Raw genomic sequence first — 24,432 nt, 5'->3', positions numbered from 1 at the left:
CTCCAAGCAAAGGTCAGGCATATGTCACTTTCCATGGGTAGGGTAGTCCTAGACTTTAGGAAGTTCAATTTAATCCAATCATTATTTTCTAAATGTCACTTTTCATTGTCTAGTCCATTTTATTGCTACAGGCACAAATCATTTTTAATAATGAGTAATATGCAGGGTAAAGGACAATTAGAGTCCAGAGGTCTTACAAATCAAAGGAATTACACAGATAAAATCCCTGAAGCAAGTCCACGAATCCATAAGATATGAAATTCAATTTGCTTAAAATGTCACCAATTCATCATCTCCATTGTCTGAGCTAAGTCGGAGCAGCTCCAGAGAGCATGATTCTGACCCAGGCACCCGTCCACCCAGCATGTGATACTGAGACCTTTTCTCTCCAAGTTAGGATTCACTGTCCTACAAAGTTCTAGGTTCCAGCTAAATGTGATAGTAACAAGCCAACAATTCCCCCCAAACAAAGCCTTGTTTGAACTGCAACAGACTTCGTTACTTCAAAGTCTTAAACCAATTTTACTTAATTTCTGGGCCATAACATAGAAGGTAGCAAACTCTGATTGAGGCACTTTTCTACTGACTAGCAGCCCTATTCAGGGAGCCTAACGTTTCCAACCACAGCCCTTTAGATTCATGTAGATCCATTACTGTGCTTCAGAATAACAGAGGCCATCCACGGAATCATCATTAAAATGCCTCCTTTTGAAGAAGATTACTGAAATCCATTACCATAATATGTTTTCTACTACTACTTTCCTGGTAGGGATTGCTGTCCCGTGGGCCAGAATTAAAGATTATTGCATTAAAAATTCTGACTTAATGAGTTAATCTTCCTTTTTAAAGGAAAATTATTAATGCCATGATTTTTTAAAATAAAAATGAATTTTATGCCTTATAAGAATATAACCAGTTATATACCGTAGGTTTTAGAGGTAAATGTTTTCCTATTTCCTAAAACAAGGATGTTCACAATTCCATTGAGGACTAGAGTCAACTGTTGCTGATATTTTCCACTGGTCTATAGCCTCACAGGATGCCAATGTGCCAGATGTGCGAACAAGAGGCACATCTGTTAAGGAAAAACACATCTCTATTTTGTGTGCGGGTAGTTATTTCCCCATTTTGGAGACATGGGCCTCTTTATTACTTTACTTGATGTTAATCTACAGAATACAGGCCTACATTGGAGATATTGTGTGTTTGGTTACAGACCATGTGACTATAGCGAGCATCATAACAAAGTGATCTGCTGGAGGGAGGGTCTTGCCTTCAGTTTGTAAAATACATAACATCTGTGAAGCTCAATAAAGCGAGGTGTGCCTGCGCATCCTAGGATCTGTTTCTTATGCATGTTCCTAATGTTTCTTTTATCCCAAGCACATTCTGCCTCATTCATAAGAGATCTCCTCTGGAGACACCAGGGTCTCTTCTAGTCACCAGGTTTTTTAAAAATATATTTTATTGATTTTTACAAAGAGAAAGGGAGAAGGATAGAGAGTTAGAAACATCGATGAGAGAGAAACATCGATCAGCTGCCTCCTGCACATCCCCTCCTGGGGATGTATGTGCCCACAACCAAGGTACATGCCCATGACTGGAATCAAACCTGGGACCCTTCAGTCTGCAGGATGATGCTCTATCCACTGAGCCAAACTGGTTAGGGCACCAGGTTTTGAGATGAATCCTAAAACATCCCATAATGTCAGGATTTCTAATTGTTTCTCTCTAATTACCCAATAATCATAAACTTAATCATACATTGTAATCATAAATTAACTTTGACTGCTTTCTAAGGTTGGCCAAGAATGTTCATAAGTGTCAGAAGTATTTGGATTTCATTTTTATTTTAGCTTTATAATTAAATGACAATGTGATTCAGGATACTATAGAAGAAAGAAGGGAATAGAATGGTGGAGAGACACAGGGGGTTTCAAACATACTAAGAATGCACTATTTCTTAAACTGGGCACCAGGTACATGGATGTTTATTATATCACTAGAGGCCCAGTGGATGAAATTCGTGCACAGTGGCGGGGGGCGTTCCTCAGCCCCGCCTGCACTCTTTCCAATCTGGGACATCCCTCTCACATTCCAGGACTGCTGGCTCCTAATTGCTCACCTGCCTGCCTTCCTAATTGCCCCTAACCACTTCTGCCTGCCAGCCTGATCACCCCTAACCACTCCCCTGCCAGCCTGATTGATGCCTAACTGCTCCCCTGCCAGCCTGTTTGCCCCTAACTGCCCTCCCCTGCAGGCCTGGTCCCCCCCAACTGCTCTCCCCTGCAGGCCTGGGTCCTTCCCAACTGCCCTTCCTTGCAGGCCTGGTCGCCCCCAACTTCCCTCTGCTGGCTTGGTCACCCCTAACTGCCCTCCTGTGTAGGCCTGGTCCCTCCCAGCTGCCCTCTCCTGCTGGCCATCTTGTGGCAGCCATCTTATGTCCACATGGGGGCAGGATCTTTGACCACATGGGGGCAGCCATCTTGTGTGTTGGAGTGATGGTCAATCTGCATATTACTCTTTTATTAGATAGGATAGAGGCCTGGTGCATGGGTTGGGGCCAGCTGGTTTGCCCTGAAGGGTGTCCCAGATCAGGGTAGGGGTTCCCTTGGGGCGTGGGGTGGCCTGGACGAGGGGCCTGTGGTGGTTTGCAGGCCAGCCATGCCCCCTGGTGACCCAAGCGGAGGTCCTGGTATCTGGGATTTTTTTATCTTCTACAATTGAAACTTTGTAGCCTAGAGTGGAGCTAAGCCTTCTGCTCGCTCCGTGGCGGCAGCCATTTCTTGTGGGATTAATTTATCTTCTATAATTGAAATTTTGTAGCCTTAAGCAGAGGCCTGGGCCAGCAAGGGCAGGCAGAAAGCTTGGCTTCCTCCATTGACAGGGAAACCCAAGCCTCCCTCCTGCTCTCTGTGGCCGCAACCATCTTGGTTGGGTTTATTTGCATATTTGCTCCTGATTGGCTTATGGGCATGGCTTATGGGCATGGCTTGAGGGTGTAGCAGAGGTATGGTCAATTTGCATATTACTCTTTTATTAGATAGGATTAATCTTTATTTATAAAAATTACTTTGTACCTACTCAATATTTTATAAAATCAGTTTTGAACACAAAACAAAGTACATGAAAACAGTCCCTGTTTTCAATGTCCAGACTTAAATTATTACAACCTAATTGAAGCAAATTAAAGACATCTGTGACATTTGACAAGTTTATTGATACATTCAGGAAAGCCCTACAGGAATAAAGTTGCCTGTGAAAAGACTTTTACCCAAAGTTGCAATAAGATACTGTTTGAATAGTAGCATAATACCATCAACATTAGAAGGAAAAAATATTATGCTTCATAGAAAACATAACTTTAAAAGCAACCTGGCACCATCTACCCCACACAGCAAGCATCTGTCTATTGCACACCAAGGGTAGTGGACCTTGTATTTGTACTACTGCAAAAACAGAGACAAATACAGTCTCTATTTTCAGGGAGTTTACAGTCTAACAGGGAAGGAAGACAGACATATAAGCCATTGATCTAATGCAAAATAAGATTATATAAGTGATAAACAGGAGTGGAAACAGCATGCTGTGGAGTTGATTAAAGAAGTGGCCCAAGGCCTCCCTTGGCAAACAGCCTCTATTATAACTAATTCACACTGGTCTAGGTCAGCCCCTCACCTGCACCAGCTCCAGAATTGGATTTTACCAATCCCCAGAGTTGATCAGATTCAGAGATGATTCACACTCACCAACTCCCAAAAGTCTAAAGAATATAAATCAAAATGCCAATTTATAAATTTACAATCCTACCTAATAATAGACAAATATGCAAATTGACCGCACCTTCGCTACACCCACGCCATGCCCACCAACCAAGCCACGCCCACCAGCCAATCAGTATGTGTATGCAAATTACCCTAACCAAGATGGTGGTTAATTTGCATATCAAGACAGCATAGAAAGAAGCCAAGAGCTGCAGAAGGGATCAAAGCTGCGGAGAAGCAAGCAAGCTGGGGGGAGGCGAAGGGAGGAGTGGAAGCAGGGTGGGGGAGAAGGGAGGAGCCCAGGCGGGGCCAGGGGAGAAGCGAGAAAAGCAGGCGGGCTGGCGGAGAAGGTGGGGCGGGGGAGAAGGGAGGAGAGCAGGTGGGGCAGAGTGCAGCAGGAAACCCTATTGCAGGATTCTTCCTGCAACGGGAACGCTAGTAAGAATTATAACTGCTGGGAAGAGTAGATGTACATGTTGCCCAACCAGCACACATCTCTCCCCATAGACAAGCTGTGTGTTCACAGGTGAGCCCCTATAGTGAGAGAGGTGATTGGGATGGATATAAGAAGCCAGGAAAAGGGCAGTGAGTGATATGGTTAGAATGTTTTTAGGAAGTGTTCATTTGCTAACTTGATGTGTCCAGCATGAGCTTTTTGTGGTATTAGAATTTTATGACACCTATTCTGGCCTATAAGGATTTTTGCTTTGTTTTTCATTTTTTCCAGATAGTGAAAATGACTACATAGCAGATCTTCAATAAACAAGATGTTGCCATTATTATTCAGCAAAATAATTTTTATCATTTTTTATTACCCTATTTTAAGATGCTAAGTCTGTTGCTCATTGTAAACTGCCAGAAATACTCTGGGGATGTACGTCGGGTATGTATATTAATGAGAGTTAGTCATTCACATTTCATAGTGATATGTCCTAATAAGCAAAAAGGAAGTTGTTAAACACGATTCCCAAGAAGTGATTTGTTCTAGTTAACTTACTTTAATTTATATAATACGCTCGGCATTTTCTTACCATAATAAACAGAGCAGACTGGGGAGAACAGCTTTGATGCCCAAAGATGTTTTATTGGAAACATCTGCTTCATGACGCAGGTCAGTTGCCATAGATGAAAGAGGATTAGGAGGTGGGGCTGGAGGTATATCAGCATCATATCTCCAGGAGGCCATAAATAATGTTAAAATAAGTCCCTTCCAGCAGATGGTTTATTAACAATCTTTTTCATAGGAGGAATTTGCTCATTCTCGTTTTTGGTTCTGTTATTTTAGTTCAGGCAAATCAAGGTTTTACTGTAACAGAAAACAAGCCAGTATATTCTCTAGGTCCCATGAAAGGCAGAGTGAATCCTGTTGCTAGACAAACTAAAATTAGACAAAGTTTGCTTTTGTGCACTAATTTGAGAGAGAATAGGTGTTTATGGAGGAGGGGAAGTTATTCACACTACCAATAAATTCTCTGTTATCTACACAGTGAGTTGACAGAATATGATTATATCAGTGTCCCCAGATTTTTTTCAGCCACAGAATCAAAGTTAATAATTTTCTGCTTTAACGGTTAACATGAGAAATTGTATGCACAGATATTTTAAAACTAGAGGCCTGGTGCACGAATTCGTGAATGGGTGGGGTCCATCCGGAGGGGCTGGCAGGGGGGGGGGGGGCCATGGGCGGTTGGCCAGCCAGTCCCACCCCTGATGGAGGGGGGGGGGGGAATCAGGGGTCATAGCGACCAGTCATTCTGGTCGCTTGGCTTTTATATAAATAGATTAATCACCTTTGATTTCCTTGATCATAATGCATTTTTAAATACTTGGCTAGTTTCTATGTGCTATAATGGAATTAAGACTTTTGCAATTATGTTCATAAGTGATACTGACCTGCAATATTATTTTCTTGTACTTTTTTTGTCTCAACATATAAGATTCTGGTCTCATAAAATTAATTGGGGAATCACCCCACTTTTGTTATTCTTTGTAGTTAGTTGCAGAAGATAGAAATTCTCTGTCCCTTGAATATTTATATAAATCACCTATAAAACTATTTAGGTTGTTTTTTGCTTTGGTAATATATTTTTAACTCATAATTTAATTTCTTTAATGGTTATAGGTCTAATATGATGTTTTCTTTCTTGGTTTAGTTTTTGTGAATTTTGCTCAGAAAAAGTCCGTTTTGTCTAAATTTTCAAATTTATGTGCATAAAACTTTTCATAACATTCTTTTATTATTTCTCAGTCTCTGTTGTATTTGTGATTATCTTTTTCATTGCTAATAATGTTCACTTGAATCCTCTTTATTTTGTTTTGAGTAATTTTGCCAGTTTTAGTTATTCTTTATTCTTTCAATTAACCAACTGTTGGCTATATTATCTCTTGACCTTTATGTTGTTCTCAGTTTCCTTTTTGCTGTCATTATCTTAATTAAATCTGTATTTTCGCTCCATTTTTTCCAGACATTAATATAACTGCATCGACCTTTCCTGGTTATTGTGTGCCTGATTTATCTTTTTTCCTTTAAAAAATAAAACTTTTTGTCCTTATATTTGGGGATTTTTCTACAGTTTTTTGTTTGATTTCTGTTTACATTTATTTTCTTTTACATTTTTTTACCTTTCCAAAATTCTTCTAGCTTAATTAAATCTTTATCTCTCTCATACCTCTCTACTGGTTAATACAAATCATATTTTTATTTTTTAGTGATTACTCTTAAACTTCTTATGTATAATTACAGAGTCTATGTTTTATCAATATCTTTATTCTCATTAAAAACCATGTGTGGTTTTTTTTAAATATAAGGACCTAAGACTTTAACTTAGATCTTTGTGTATTATGTTATAATTGTTTCATGTTTAGTTTTTCCCTGTTTATATTCCTATAATTATCCATTATTACTATTGCTATTTCATTCAACTACAGCTTGTTTACTCACAGACACACCAATTTATTTTCTTAACATTCCTTCTTGCATTTTAATCCTTGTTTTAAACCTTCTTCTTCTCCAGTTTTGCCTTTAGTAAAGTATGCAATTGGCAAACCCTGTTTTTGTCTAGAAATACATCTGTTATGCCTATATCCTATAATAATATTTTAGCTGTGTATAGAATGTTACCGTGACATTTATTTTTCTGACTGCTATTTTTGTGACCAAGCTGCATACAGTGGTAAAACATAAGGAATACAGGGGTGGGCAAAAGTAGCTTCATAGTTGTAATAAAGACAAATAGTATAATAATTAATAAGTAATAATACATGAATAAACTCTGTGTTTCATGTACTCACAACTGTAAATCAACTTTTGCCCACCTGTATATTTCCCTTAAAATCAGGCAGAGGAAGGATACTTGCTGCACAACTTTTATTCAACATTTTTCTGGTTTAGTATCATAAGAAAAATAAATAAAAGATTTCAGAATTGGAAAAAAGAGCCCAAACTTTATTTCTTAGAAATGATATGATTATTTATATAGACTATATAAGATAACTTATAGGGGGAAATGCTTTTTTTTTTTAGTTAAAAGTTCTGAGTAAATCATGGACCTAAATCTAAAAATTAAACTTTAATTCTTTTAAAAGATAACACTGGGTACATTAATAACCTCAGGACAGACATAGTTTTCTAGAACAAAACATAAAGAGCACAAACCACAAAGGAAAAGTATCTAGACTGCAGTACAATTTTACACTTTTAACAAGAAAAATATAAACAGTGAAAAGATAAGACACATACTGAAAAAAATATTTTTTGTGGTCTTATATTAGATATAAATAAGAATTTGCATTATATAAAGTCTATCTACAGTCCTGGCCTGGTAGCTCAGTTGGTTGGAGTGATGTCCTGATATGCCAAGATTGTGTGTTTGATTCCTCAGTCAGGGCACATATAAGAATGAACCAACAAATGCATAAATGTGTGGAGCAGTGAATAACTCTCTCTCTCTCTCTCTCTCTCTCTCTCTCTCTCTCTCTCTCTCTCTCTCCTTTCCCCTCTCTCTAAAATCAATCAATAATAAAGAGAAGAATATCTACAATACAATAAGCAAAAGGCAAGCAATCCAAGACAAAATGAACAAAAACTATAAAATAACAATTCACAGAAGATGAAACCAAACAACCAATCAATGTATTATGGTTGATTAATAATAATTGGCGATAATTCTTCCCTCCTCTGTAGCAGTTCTGTGCTTTCATGCCTATAACATAAGTTTCAGGGGGGTGGAGTCTTTTCCTACTTTATGGATGTCCAACTCAGTGAAGTGCCTTGGGACGTAAGCAGAAACAGGGACTTGAAATGTCCTAGAGTACTGGGGCTTGGACACTGTCCTGCCTTTGCTGCAAGAGGAGAATCACTAGCTGGCCCACTGACCCAAGGAAGGTAAGAGACACAAGGAACAGACATAGATCCACAGACTTGAATCCTGAAGCAGAACAATACCAGTCGGCCTGCAAAGCCATAAAAATAAATGATTGCCTTTAAGTGTTCCGGTGGTTGGTTACCCAGTATTATTGTAGCAATAACTAATGTATACATATGGAAAGATAATCAACTTTATTATTAATAAAGAAATACTGATGAAGCCACAGTGATGAACCACCCTTTATCCTTCGGATTGGCATTACATAACTGCTGTACAACACCTTGGGGAGTAATTTGACAATAATGTATAATGTTCCAACTTCTAAGTATGTAGCCAAGAAATTCTTGCACAAGGAGACACATATAAAGAATGTTTATTACAGCACTGTTTGTAATAAAAATTTTTTTTAAATCTAAATATTTATAGGAAATCTAAATGTTCATAGGAAATTTAATAAATACATTGTAAAATGTTCGCAATATGGAAAGCAGTAAAAATGAATAAATCATAGTTATGCACTTCATCATTAAGAAAATCTCAAGAACTATGGTGAGCAATAAAAAGCAAATTTCTGAAGGATACATAAGATATGATTCTACTGATATACTGTTCTAAGCCAGGTAAAACAATGCCATATATTGTACAGATAGAGACTATTTATGCATCTTCACATGATAGTAACAAATATGGAAGGAGCTTTAAACAAGGAGCTTTATTGAATCTGTTTTGTTTCTTTAAAAAAATAAAGGACACATACATAAGAAAATGATAAGCTGGGTGGTGGATACAACAGCTGTTGGTCATTTTATTCTCTGGACTTTTCACTATGATTTAACATTTCAATATTTAAAAAATAAAGAGACTTGAAATATGAAATAAAAGACCTTTTTCTGATACCAGCTCTGCCATTAACTGTCTATGTGACCCTTGGCTAAACCTAAGGGCTTTCTGAACCTTTGTTTTCTCATCTGCAAAATAAATATGTTGAACTAAGGGACCTTTAAATTTCCTTGCACCATTAAAATTGCAGATTACATAAATTTTTTAAACCTTGAATTAATTGCCTATTTTGATCCATTACTCTGGGTAGAATTTAGAATACCCACTTGTACATGCAAGACTTTTAACAGAGCCCTGTGACCTCAGACAATCAGCTCAGCTCCAGGAATACAAAATATCATGGGTGGACCAGTGCTTCATTCCAAGATCATGAACGCTCAGAAAGTAAGAACATTCTGAAAGATTTTCATGACTAGCAAACTGTTCATATTGTTCTAAAAGTTAAAGATCCACAAAAATTAAAAAATATATATAATCATCATCCTACAGAAAAGAATGAGAGCAATATCCTTATGAAAGTTTTTTTTTTTTTAGAAATCTGTCTATATCCTAACAGAACCCAACCAACAGCTCAATTTTCCATTCTACCTTTACATAATGATGCACAACTGTGATAATTTGAAAAACGTGACAAGCGGGGGTTGGCAAAGTAGAGAACAATATTGTTGTCATTTTTCTAAGGCACACACAAAGAAAAGTCTCACTCGATAAAAAAAGAAAACAAAAGAATATTAAATCTAAAGAGTAATTGAGTTTTCCTAACAGATTCATGAATTCAGTAGCAATAAAGTATTCCTTTTCCCTCAGGTGCATTTTGTGTTCTTAACTCTTTTGTTTTAAGTTATTGGGAGAAAACAGAGTTCCTTGTCTACAGAATGTATTATGTCTAAATGTTCCCAAAAACAGCATATAAATCACAAATCTATTTTTACTAATCTCTTGGCTTTTCAGACCTTCTGACATGCAGGACTCCTGTTCTAAAATGTGTTTTATGCTCCTAATTTCCTGCAAATTAGTCTCTAAAGGGAAGGTGTTTGGGTTCTTTGGAATTAACTTTTAGTGATTTCCTGGAGACAACTATCTACAAATATCTACACATGGGCACTTTATAAAATAGCATAGTTGTGTAATAAAATATTTTCATGGTTAATAAATATGTCTTTAAGAGGTGAGAGATTTAAAACAATCTTTAATGAAGGCATGATTTAGTCTCATCTTGGTCACAGGGTCTGAAAATCTTGAGAGTTATTTCATGAGTGGCCCTCTCCCTATACACTTAGTTTAAGACCCTTCTGCTCTGAGAGTAGATCTTATCCATGCATCTCAGCTTGGGACTTCACTTATGAGAGGAACACCCTGTGGTGAGGACCACTATGCTCTGCCCTTCCGGCCAGGGCCATCCTATTCCATTAAACATTGACTCAGTGGGAAATGCAAATATCCAGTATCATACAGCAACTGACAAGAAAAGAAGAGTGAACAACTGACATGCCCAATTTCCTCCAGTTGGGAGGTCATTTGTAATTGTCTGCCCAACATTCTGTATGTTCAAAGTGAAGCAGTTCTAGTGCAACAGTTAAATTAAGCATGATTGCATAGTTGGCTACCTGAGCTTATAGCCTACCTTCACTGCTTACTAACTCTGTGGTTGATCTTAGATAACTCACCTAATATTTTTAAGTCTCAGTTTTCTCAACTGTTACCTCAACAGTTCCCAACCTTAACTTCTCACTGCACAATATTATTATCAACTGTTTCTATAGCTGATGATATACTTAAAATATATTCATATCTATTCTTTCCATTTCTAAAATTATGCTCTAACATTGATCATACCCATTGTTTCCATTAGTATGCCATAGTTAACCTACACCCACCCCATCCTCAAGATTCTGACTCCTGTCCCAGGCCAAACTCCTCACACTTCTTCTCTGGGAAGGGTCAGAGGAAAAAGTGTCCACCACCCAACACCTCACTGCTGTGAGTTTTAGGGAAGAGAAATGCCTAAGGTGAATTCAATTTTTCTCTGAAGGTGTGATATAAACACTCTGCTTTGTTTCCTCTATAGAATCCTGGCAAATGCTTTTTTAATTAATGAATTGTTTATCGTGGTAAAAAAACATATATATTAAATTTGCCAGAGTGACCATATTTAAGGGTGCAATTCAGTAGTGTTAAGCATATCTTTATTGTTGTGAAACAGAGCTCCAGAACTTTTTCGTCTTGTAGAACTGAAAATGTATACCCATTAAACAATAGCTCCCCCAACCCCTAGTAACCACCTTTCTACTTTTCATTTCTGTGAACTTGACTACTTTAGATACCTCATAAAGTGGAATCATACAACATTTGTCCTTTTGTGACTCAATTCTCTGCTTTTTTAAACTGTCAAGAACTTTAATAGTTACCAGTTTCTTTTTTTTGCTCTCACTCAAGGATATGTTTTTATCAATTTGTAACTTTAAAGAGAGAGAAGGGGGACAGAGAGAGAGAGAACAAAGAAACATGGATCAATTGCCTCCATACACACCTTAACCAGGGATCAAACCTACAAACCTGCCCTGACTGGGAATCAACCCACAATCTTTTCAGTGTATGGGATGATGCTCCACACAACTGAGCCATCCAGTTTCTTTTTTTTAAAGTGGTATATGAGGTTATTCAGATTTAAAATAAAGCAACTTGAAATGTCAATAGTATCATTAATGCATGATCATCATTAATGTAAGATCAATTAACATACATAATTTGAAGTTTATCCATACCAAAAAACATATCCATACAATTTAATCTCTTTCGGGGGTTGGATGGCACAGAAATAACTCCTGGTACACATCTAATATTAAACTGTTTCTCTGTACCTTCATTTGTTTTTCTCTCAGAAGCAGCAGTTCCACGCATAACTCCTCAGCACTCACAGTCACAGGCTGGTGTAGAAATGATGACCTCGGCAGAACCAGGTTGCCTCAACACTTCTTTCCACAACCTGCTTCTCACCACTCTCTTCCGTCTCATACCTTGCTTCTCCTTCCCAACTGCATCCCACAGAGTACCCCATATCCTTCCCCCACAGTGCCCCTGGGTGAACTCTCTTCATCTGTTGTCTCTGGTATGTCTTTTGCATGTGACATTTTCCATAATTGACTAGCATGTTAAGCTCCATTCTTAGATTATAAGGTACAAGAGGACAGACACAATAGATCTAATATCCCCAAAACATCCATCATTGATTCTATTGAACTGTATCAACCCTATGAATAAAGCCTCTTGAAGAAAGAAGGTTTTTCCAAGCACCTCAGGTCAAACCACACAGCATGCCTCCCATTCTAGCTTTGCATAAACCCACTGTGGATTCAGGCAGTTTGTGGAACTGACAGCCAGACTCCCTACCTTCTCTCTTTCTTCTACTAGCAGTGTTCACATCTGTGGGTGTGATGCTTCTCTTCTCCATCCAGTAGGCAGGCTATTCAGTGTTGGGTGACATGAAGGAAAACAGCGAGGGAGGGAAGATGTGCAGGAGGTAGTAAGATCATCTACAAGAGAAGATTTCAGGAAAATGCCATACAGCAGGCGTCCTCAAACTACAGCCCGTGGACCACATGCGGGTGTTTTTGCCGTTTTGGTTTTTTTACTTCAAAATAAGATATGTGCAGTGTGCATAGGAATTTGTTCATAGTTTTTTTTAAACTATAGTCCGGCCCTCCAATGGTCTGAGGGACAGTGAACTGGCCCCTGTTTAAAAAGTTTGAGGACCCCTGCTAAAGTCAGGTGGAAAAACGAGAGCTATCAAAAGTACCAAGTCAGCCCTATCCAGTTTGGCTCAGTGGATAGAGCGTCAGCCTGCAGACTTGAAGAGTCCCAGGTTCGATTCCGGTCAAGGGCACATGCCTGAGTTGTGGGCTCAATCCCCAGTGGGGGGTGTGCAGGAGGCAGCCGATCAATGATTCTCTCTCATCATTGATGTTTCTATCTCTCTCTCCCTCTTCCTTCCTCTATGAAATCAATATATATATATATATATATATATATATATATATATATAAATATATATAATATATATATTTTAAAAGTACCAAATAACTCCTCATCATTCTTATGTTGTTTAGCAAGACCATGTCCAAGAGGCTATCTATTGAGACATGCTTTTCCTAGTTGTGAAAAATAACGTGGTCAGAAATTACTCCCACAGAGCTGGTCAGTCATGTGACTTGGGAAAATAAAATTCACAGGGTTCTAATAGCATGGCAAATCGTATCATGTTAATTGTATATGCAGAAGGTACTGCAGAAACAAGATGGTATGCTGATTAAATTTCAGAAAAATCCCATTATTAAGAGATATGTTTCTTTCCATTCAGACAAGTATCTTTGGAGGACATATTCCCATTCTAAATTTAAAGCTACCAGATCCAGTGGTAAGGTACAGGTAGTTAATTGGACAAAGAAGAAAGAGAGAATGAGGGAGGTGGGGGGAAGGAGAAGAAAAGAGGAGAGAGTGGAGGAAAGATACTAGAGAATCTTCAAACATTTAAAATATTTCTAGGAGCAAGAATTCTTATGTTTTATACTCGTCTGTCACAATAATTATTTTGAACTGACAATTCTTCCTAGAAAATGCTATGAACTTTTAAAATATTATCTGCACCTGTACTGAAGGCAATCCTCCTGCTTTGAAAATGCTGGGAAAGTGGTCAGCTTTCCTACTTGGCTCCTAAGTGCATCAAGGAAACACTGGAAAGATACTGCTCACCCCACAGAAAGGTAGCATTCCAGAAAACTTGCAAGAAGGACATGTAAAGAGAGATGTCAGCAGAGCTCTATGGTCCAAAGGCAATTAAGTACAACTTGACATTCTAAATAAACAATCGATCTAGAGATTGGGGGAGAACCAACTATCAGGGAATTTATTCATTCATCCATGTCAACAAGTATTTATTGAAAGCCCTCTACAAGCCAGGTCCTGGAAATACTGTACTGAATAAAGTAAACACAGTCTCATAGTATACATTTTTCATTGGATACTAGAGTTTTGCTTTTGCTCGAAGAAATATTATGCAGAAATACTATATTTTGGTCTTGTCATTAAATGACAAAGTATAGCAGACATTTGATGAACCCCTCAGGGATGCTAATTGGATTTGGTGTCACTAGGAATAAATAAATTGATGTTGTAATAGAGTGTACTGCCATAAATTATAACTGGCCTCCCTCATAAATATTTCAGAAAACATTCTTTAGCTGAAAAGAAAAAATAAGAAACAGAATTTTAAAAACAAAATGTCTTAAACTAACATAAAGGAGATTGGTCTCCTAGCCAGTCTCAAGCAGATCATTCACTCGAATGTCAATGAGTGCAAAGAATTACCAAACATTGTTCTGTCTCTACGAATTTGACATTTTAAATGTTGAGTTTCAAAATAAGTGGAAACCTGAGAAACTTTTAAAAATCTTAAGTAAGCAAAAACAAAAATATGTTCTACCAACATTCAGGTTATCATGACCTCCTTACATAGTGCATTCTAGCTGCACTGCCTTTTAAACTGATTTATTTTTATTGTTTAAGGTATTACAAATAGTAGTATATATGTCTCCTTTTTTTCCCCATTGACCTTCCCCCCGGCCTCCCCTACCCACCGGGCACTTGCTTTCCACCTCTCCCCCCAGTATCTTGTGGACATTGGTTGTGCTTATATACATGCATACAAGTCCTTCGGTTGATCTCTTATACCGCCCCCAACTCTCCCCTGCCTTCCCGTTGTAGTTTGACAGTCTGTTCAATGCTTCTTTGCCTCTATCTATTTTTGTTCAACAGTTTATAATGCTCTTTATATTCCACAAGTGAGTGAGATCATGTGGTATTTATCTTTCACTGACTGGCTTATTTCACTTAGCATAATGCTCTCCAGTTCCATTCATGCTGCTGCAAATGGTAATAATTCCTTTTTTTACAGCAATGTAGTATTCCATTGTGTAGATGTACCACAGTTTTCTAATCCACTCATCTGCTGATGGGCATTTAGGCTGTTTCCAAATCCTAGCTATTGTAAATTGTGCTGCTATGAACATAGGGGTGCATATATCCTTTCTGATTGGTGTTTCTGTTTCTGTTTTCTTGAGATATATTACTAGAAGTGGTATTACTGGGTCAAATGGCAGTTTCATTTTGAATTTTTTGAGAAAATGCCATACTGTTTTCCACAGTGGCTGCACCAGTCTGCATTCCCACCAGCAGTGAAGGAGGGTTCCTTTTTCTCTGCATCCTCTCCAGCACTTGTCGTTTAAACTGATTTTAAACCTCACTTCACTTATAATTTCATTGAGAATTTATTGTCATAAAATTCATTGTATTTAACCCTCACTCAGATCATGTCTGTCTACTATGTGAAGCTTAAAATCTAAGGCCAAAAAGCGCTCATTGGTGCAGCTTTAATCAGAAATTTGAGCAGTGAAAACAAACATGATATCTCTGGAAACACCCTCCCTCCTAGCTTTAGTTGGTTTCCAGGCACCTATACTGCCACTCTTCTCCTAGTCCTAACATGGTGTCTTGCCATCCTTGCATATGCTTCCCTTATTCCTACCTCTCCATCTTGTCCTGCATTCCTCCCCCATTTGGAGTGACCTTTTCCTCCCTCTCCACACACCCAATTTCTTCCTTCAAGGTCTAATTCAACTAGTGCTGCCCATGGACCCACAGTCTGGGTCCTGACCATGTTAACAATGATTCCTCTATTATCTTTGAATTCCTTCAACATTTGTATTTGTACTCTACATTTGGCCAACTATCAACAGCCTCTGTACTTGTTTATTTATTTTTTTTATAATCCTCACCTGAGGATATTTTTTCCCCATTGATTTTTAGAGAGTGGAAAAGAGGAAGGAGGGGAGGGGAGGAGAGAAAAAAGAGAGAGAGAAACGTCAATGTGAGAGAAACACATTGATTGGTTCCTCTGGGCCAGGAATTGAATGTGCAACCCAGGTACATGCCCTTGACATTCCCAAATCAGCCCATGACCTTTGGTTTGAGGGCCAACACTCTAATCACTGAGCACACCAGCCAGGGCACAGCCTCTGTTCTTTGAAGAGGAAAAACTGTTTCAATCAATTAACAAGATATTATAGCAGAGAAATACTTGACCCAATACTTATGCTTAGGTTTTTTAAGGAGGAATGTAAGAACGTCCTCATATTTATAATAAATGTCTGGCTTTTCTCTGCCATTCACCTTTTCAAAAATATGACTCCAGAACACAACAGGAAATACTGAACCTAAAGGGGAAAGGGCTCTCTGTCCTTCCTTGTTCCAAGTAATTCGTCCTTGTTCCAAGTATGATCTAACTTAGTTATTGAATCATTCAAACTAAACTTGCCCTAGGAAATTATGAAATAAGTAAAGTTTGCCCACAGTGCATCTCACCTTTCCTTTTTAGCCTAGTCTCCAAGTCACTTTTTTCCCAGCAATCTCAAAGTAGAACAAATATCTGCCGTCAAGATCAAGTGAACTAATCCACTCTACCGAATGTAGTCTTGAGCCAAGGACCAGGGAAAATCCCTTCTCTTTGCCAGACCCAAGTTAATTAGTAAACAATGAGTAAATATTTAGATCTCTACTACAGTGACATGAGGCAAAAAGTTTTCAATAAAGTCACTACTGGCTATTGAAAATAGCATTACGGAACAATAATAGCTAAGACTATTTGAAAACTTGCATATCTTAGCTCATTTAATCCTCTCAACTCTTTAATGCAGGTCCTACTTTTAATGCCTATCCTACAAACTTTTAAAATATAATCTGCACCTGTATTAAAGGCAATCCTCCTGCTTTGAACATGCTGAAAAGGTGGTCACAACCCCAACCTATTCACAATGCACCAGTCAGTGACTTTTTAATACTCTAAATTGGATTATGTCACTGCTCTGTTAAAATACTCTCAGTGGTACCCAGTCTCTGAGTAAAAGCCAAAGATCCTCCAGGATCTTCATTCTCTCTCTGACTTGATTTTCCATTACTCTTTCCTTCCCTGCTCCCCTCCAGCCATCCCTGGTCTTCTTGCTGTCCTTCAATCACAGCAGGTACCCCCGCTTCACCCTAGCTATTTCATATGCTCCAATGACATCTTCTTGAAGAGATCTTCATCATTTGAAAATTGCCAACACCCATCTCTGTCCCCACAATGTTCCCTGTTCCCTTTATTTTGCTCTATCTTCTCTAACAGTTGTCATCTTCTTAGATACTATCGTATTTTTTTAATATATTTTATTGATTTTTTAGAGAGAGGAAGAGAGAGGGATAGAGAGCCAGAAACATCGATGAGAGAGAAACATCGATCAGCTGCCTCTTGCACACCCCCTACTGGGGATGTGCCCGCAACCAAGGTACATGCCTTGACCGGAATCGAACCCGGGACCCTTGAGTCCACAGGCCAACGCTCTATCCACTGAGCCAAACCGGTTTCGGCGATACTATAGTATTTTTGTTTGTGGGCTTGTTTCTTTATTAGGTTTTATTTATTGTGTTTCCCCCACTCCAGACTGTAAGCTTCACCAGGACCTGGATTTTTGTGTTTTGTTCGCTTGAATTTCTAGTATTAGAACAATGCTTGGAACATAGTAGGCATTCAGTAAATATTCGCTGAATAATGATTGTATGGAAGAAACTGAGTTACAGAGAGGTTAAGAAATGTGTTCAAGAACACACAGCTGATAAGAGGCTGAAGTGGGATTTAAACACTCCCTGTACAAACCAACCTTTTAAGTAACAGCCGTGATTAAGGCTGAATGCCTCAGAAGCAGAGCCTAGTGCCAGGATGCAGGTACAGGTGGTTTATTAGGATAATGTTCCCAGGAGGAACCTATAAAAGATTGGGGGAAATGGGCAGAGAAGGGGAGGGAGTCAACAATAGTGAGACCTGAGGTGAAGTCCTGAAGAGTGTAGCTTCTGCCTGATCCCACAGGCAGGGCGTCTCTGGAGTATGAATCACACTTCCACCCAGAGGAGTCCTAGTCTGACCGAAAGTAAGGGAGCTGGGCTTCAGTGGCCCCTCACTTGGTAGTCACTGGCCAAGAGCTGGAGATGGACAAGGCAAGTCCTCCCAGTTCTCGGTGCTTATGGACAAAGTTGTTCCATTAGCCTGACAGCAGTTAAGAGTTAGAAGCTGGGTGTAGGAAGGCAAAGCAACCACACGGAAGAGATGGAAACTGGGGGTGAGGGTGGGAGCCATGAGGGGGACACAACACTAACATGTCTGCTGCAGTGGTCCTTCCATGTCTTTCATAAGGCCTAAAATCATGTCATGGACAAGACTCCACATCATCCAGCCCCTCTCAACCATTCAAGCCGTATCTTATGCCACTATTCTGTGGCGTACTGACCACAGAATCTGTGCACCTTCTGAGCTCTCCTTCTAGAACATTTCTCATCTCACTTTTCATGACCATCTGCTTTTGATTTTGCATAGGCCAGCCACAATATCCTCAAAAAAAAAAAAAAAAAAAAAAAGGAAACGTCCTTAAGCACTGAACCACCACACTTTTTATTTCCTAAGAAGTACTTATATCAATCTGTAATCTTTTTTTTGTTTCATTAGTATATCTATTGATTTTTTTTGTCTTGTGTTTCTCCACCAAAATATTAATCCAATAAGATCCAGGCAATGTCTGTTTGTCCACTTGCAATATCCCTAGTGCCTAGCACATTACAGGGGATCAAAATATCTCTCGAATGAAAAGAAATCACTAACCATGCAAAATCACAGCTGCATCTGTTTGCGTAGATCCTCAGAAAGTTAAATTTATCCAAACAGAGAATGAGGTTGGAAAGATGAAGGACATGCTAGCTTGGTTAGTTGCCACTTTTTACCTGGTAATTTCAGTATCAGATAAACCCAGCCTCTCTTCACCCTCAGAGAAAACAACACTCTTAGATACACTAAGCCAGACTACAGGCCAAGACTGACGCTAACAACAGAAAGGCTTCGCTAGCCTGTAATTTTGCTAGATTGGTCAAAATTGCCCAGGGACTTTAAGCAGAGGCAGCCCAGAAGGAAGCGTGGAGAACCCTGTACTCTCTAGCAACCATTAACTTTCCCATTTCTTGCTTTTGTACATTGGAAGATGGTACACCAAATGGAATGAGAAGTAGCATGCTTATCTTTGTTTCAACAGTAGAATAAAGGTAACTCTTCTCCCCAAAACTAATAGTAATTTCTCCTCTCTTTAGAAAACACACTGCTTCAACAATCACGAATTTTACAACAGACACAAACAAAAACATGGATTTCATTTTAAGAATTCTTTGAAGTCAGAAGAAACTTCCAGTTTGTTGTTTTGACTATAGAAGCTTCAAAGATTTATTACTGTGTCATCTGATCTGCCACCAATGACAAAGGCTCCCAATGTATGTAGAAAATTTCCAGTTTTCCAGTTTTAAATATTTCTGGTAAGGCACACCGCGTTTGATTGCAGTTCACTTTCTTGTGATTCACCGGTGCTGCATTTTTTACAAACTGAAGGCAAGACCCTCCACCAACAAACAGATTACTACTCATTTTACTAGTATTGCCATACTCACTTTATTTTGGTGGGCTGGAGCCGCTCACAATATTTCTGAGTTGGGCCTGTAATTTCTTGGGAAGAAACACGTATCATCTAATAACTAAGAATTCTTACTTGTACTTAAATCTAAAATTCACTGTATCCCAATAATGGGATACATAAGCACACATCAATGGGACTTCTGTCCTTATATTGCATATATAATAAACCTAGGGTAGGTTTAAATCCTACCCTTTCTTCAGGGCCAAGCTCAACCAGCATCTCTTCTAGACAGATCTGCCCAGCCCCATGGTTCTAAGTAATCCACATTACCTCCTTAAAATTCCCAAAATACTTCTCCCTCTGTTTTCTCATAGTTACCTCTGTCTGCCATCCATGTTAAAGCGAGTCAGCCTCTGCCCTCCAGGGCAGTGGAGTGTTGTTTGGTGATGAGCAGTGCTTGAAACACACTGCCTCGCTCCAACTCCTGCCTCCGCCACTGACCAGCCTCAAGTCAATGTATAAGAAATGCAATTGTCTTTAACTCAACCTCTTCTCTATTTCAATTCCTCATTCCACGTGCTACAAAAGCAGATATTTAATTGATTCCAGGTTTTCTCAATCAACTCAGGGTTCTCTGTTACCCCCAATCAGGAAAGAACTGCTTCCTGGTGTTGCATCTAGGCAAAAGGTGCCTGCAGGTGCCATCAGCGGCACTGGCGCTGTCTGAGGAATGACTCCCCTCACCGGCATGCTGCTCCTGGCACCCTTGGCCTGGCCTCGCTGAGCTCTCAGCTGCTGCTATTCCTCGTCACCACATCTCTAGGTACGCTGGCCCTCAGGGTTGTTGCTTGTCCTTTCTGCCTATCTATAGTCAGAGTGGCATTTTCCTGGTTATTTTAGTATTATAATTTAAAAAATGACAAGCTTCTCTACTTATGCCTATGTAAACATACTCCTTCTTTCTGAGCCCATATAAACATGTAAAAAGCTGAATAACCCAATGCACCCTTTCCTACACACACACACACACACACACACACACACACACATACACACACACACACACACACTGCCAGAGGGATTTAAAGGAATATACGAGACAATATTTTCTATAACAGTTATTTTTCAATACTAACTTTTAATACTTGGTTATCAAAGTCATAAATATAGTCATGCTAGTTGCAGCTAGCAGTCCCCAACCCCATTTCTTCTGCCACCACACTCAGCCCTTCGCCGTTTGCTCCTGGGCTTCCGGTGTCTCTATAAACCAGGGATAAAAACCAGCCATGAAAGGACAGCTTACCAACGTGGATAGCCTGGAGATTATTATGCTAAGTGAAATAAGCCAGTCAGAGAAAGACAAGTATCACATGATCTTACTTATATGTGGAATCTAATGAACAAAATAAACTGACGGACAAAATAGAAACAGAGGCATGGATACATGGAACAGACTGACAGCTCTCAGAGGGCAGGGGGTTGAGAGACTGGATAAAGGAAGGTGAAGGGATTAAGCAAAACAAAACAAAACAAAACAAAAACCACATAGACACAGACAACAGTGTGGTGATTGCCAGAGGGAAAAGCAGGCAAGGGGAGGCGGAAGAGAACAAAGGGGGGGTGTAAATGAAGCCAGAAAGACTTTGCTTTGGGCGATGGGGGCACGATGCAGTGTGCAGATGATGTTTGGTGGCATTGTACACTTGAAACCTCTATGATTTTGTGAATAAATGTCACTCCCAAGAAATTCAATAAGAATAAAAAATTTTAAATTAAAAAAAATTCGTATGAGATTTTGAATGACATGGAGGATTTTTTTTTCTTTCACAGGCTAATTGGGTTATAAAAGTTACTAACTTTGTAAAGCTTTGGCAAAGAGTGTTGCACTTTTTTGGCTATTTTTTCTTTCAGCTGCATTGAGATTCAATGGGTATATAGCACTGTATAAGTCTAAGGTGTATAGCATAATGACTTCCATTTTATGAATATTGCTTTTTAGAATGTTTATTTTTAACCATCACCAAATCCCCGGGGGTTAGAATTCAATACCACTACTGTAACCTTTCCTCTGTTTCTTGGGTCTGTCCAGCTAGGAACACATCAAGTGGACGGCTGGGGCTTGGCCATAAGAAAAACCTGTTGACTGTGTTTCCATTAGTCCAGCTTCATAATGAGAACAAGAGCACACGCTCTTGACTTTGAAGCTGAAAAGTGTCAGTTGGGCTAAAACCCCAACTAGGAATTTGAAGATGGAGAAATGTGAACTTGTTTTAAAAAAATGAGGTAATTGTATAACTACATATCCATGGTTTACCCTGTACAGAGTTACTACTTACTAGTAAGGACAGCAATAAACACAGCACAGGGTAATGGGGGGAGAAGGACACATATGTAATACCTTAATCAATAAAGAAATTTAAAAAAATATATGGTAATAAAGTTGTACTTAATGTTGACTACTGTGATTCCTCCATGGAGCAGTTATATGAATAGTTGTAACCAAGGATTAACATTTCAGTTAAGCAATAAAGGTTTTATATTCTGCATTTTCTCAAGGTTATAGTCAGCCCTGTGTTTTATTAAAATGTGTAAATAAAAAAAACATAAATAAAAAATAATAAACACAGCACATTGGTTTAAACTGCCAGCAATTGTTTATTTCTATTCGCTCAATTTTCCAGCTGTCTGGCAAGCGTGTAAAAATCAAAGGAGACTTGCAACCTGGATTATGCTTGCTCATCTGCCTTGCTCTGCTTTCTCTGCAACCTCGTCTGATGAACCTGATCAGACAGGTTTTGATCTGGCTGAGATGGAGAAATTCGATAAACTGAAATTGAACAAGGCCGAAATGCAAGAGGAAAACTCACAGCCTCCCAAAGAAATGACTCAAATGGAGAAGCGAACAGGCGAATCCTAATGAGATGTGGGGCCAATATACGCTGTGTATATTCCACAAGCATTGCCTTCTTATTTCAACTTTGAGCTGTTTAACTTTGTTGAGATGCAAAGAGGCTGGGTCAGATGTAAGTGGCTGTGCTGCTCTGTTTCACATCAAAGCATCACGAACTACTGACAAGAAAGACCCGGGCATGGCTGAATAGCCGGGAAGGAAAGGTACCTGGATGATTGGGATGTTGGGAACAAAGTGATTTCAAGTAGAAACCAACCTGGTCCAAGGTGTCCTGCAGGCTGTAAAATGCAGTTTAATCAGAGTCCCATTTTTGTTGTTGTTCAAATGATTTAATATTGGAATGCACACTTTTTAAAAGTATGCAAATAAAAAGTTTTAACATGTTGAAAAAAAATGCCAAAGGACCCAGCTTCACACCCATGCATCACTTATTCGTGCTTCCACATTCTTCCGAGACAAGAACTGATGTCGATGCAAAGATAAATCATGACTGACAATAGAACAGTACAGTTTTGCTGTAGTTCCAGAGTCTGGGAAGGTGGTGTCTTATAGAGCATCAAATGTCCCTAAACAGATCCTGTCTCCTTCATCTAGTCTCTTTGTGAGCTCAGATCAAATTAATTTCTCAAAGTTTCAGTTGCCTTGGCAATAGAAATAGAGAATAATATTCACGCCATAGGGTACTGCAATAATTACTAGGTGTACCGGTTAATAATGGCAGATTTTGGCCGAAGCCGGTTTGAGCGTTGGCCTGTGGACTGAAAGGTCCCAGGTTCGATTCCGGTCAAGGGCATGTACATTGGTTGCGGGCATATCCCCGGTAGGGGGTGTGCAGGAGGCAGCTGGTCGATGTTTCTCTCTCATCGATGTTTCTAGCTCTCTATTCCCTCTCCCTTCCTCTCTGTAAAAAAATCAATAAAATATATTAAAAAAAAATAATGGCAGATTTTGTAATCAAAGAAAACACAATAATTTCAAGAGAAACATCAAAAGTGCTTTATTCAAAGTAATGTCCATGCTAGTTACACATTTCCCCATCTTTCAGGTAATTTGTGGATACCGTCCCAATAGAACTTTTCTTGTTCTTGAGGCAAACCATTCAGAGACCCAATTTTCCAATTCTTTGTGCGTTTCGAAGTGCTGCTCAGAAATGCATGTGCCATCGATCGGAACAAGTGGTAATCTGAAGGAGCAAGGTCTGGTGAATATAGCGGGTGGGTTAATACTTCCCAGGCAAGATCTTTTAACGTATCTTTAACTGGTTTTGAAGTGTGTGATGGTGTGTCATCATGAAGCAAAATTACTTTGCCGTGTCTTCTGGCACATTCTGGTCATTTCACGATCAAAGCGTGGTTCAATTGATTATTTGTTGTCAGTATCGATCAGTATTAACTGTTTCACCTGGTTTTAGAAGCTCATAATCCACCACACCTTCCTGATCCCACCAAACGCAGAGCATTGTCTTCTTTCCAAAACGATTTGGCCTTGCAGTCTATGTTGGTGGTTGACCTGGATCAACCCATGATTTTGTGCATTTGGGATTCTCAAAATTAATCCACTTTTCATCGCCAGTCACAATTCGATGCAAAAAAGACTTTCTTTCGTGCCACAACGTTTCACTGATGACTTTTCGGTTTTCCATTTGTCTTTCGTTCAGTTGATGTGGCACCCATTTTCCTTCCTTTAAAATCTTTCCCATTGCTTGTAAATGATCGGAAATTGTTTGCTGAGCAACATTTAATCTTTCTGCAAGTTGTTTTTGAGTTTGACATGCATCTTCATCCAATAATGCTTGTAATTGTTGGTCTTCAAACTTTTTCGGTTGACTTGATTTCTTTCACATCGAGATCATCACTTTTACAGCGTTTAAACCAGCGTTTACAAGTATCTTGAGATGGAGCATGTTCACCATAAGCTTTCCGAAGCATACAATAACTTTTTCTTCAAAATAAAGTAATGAATTCAAATTTTCCACAAATGCTCCTTTTTTTGGTATGAAATTCGACATTTTTAAG

Source organism: Eptesicus fuscus, chromosome 14, assembly GCF_027574615.1.
Source record: "Eptesicus fuscus isolate TK198812 chromosome 14, DD_ASM_mEF_20220401, whole genome shotgun sequence".
Classification (NCBI taxonomy): domain Eukaryota; kingdom Metazoa; phylum Chordata; class Mammalia; order Chiroptera; family Vespertilionidae; genus Eptesicus; species Eptesicus fuscus.
Note: the sequence above shows the minus strand (reverse complement) of the source record.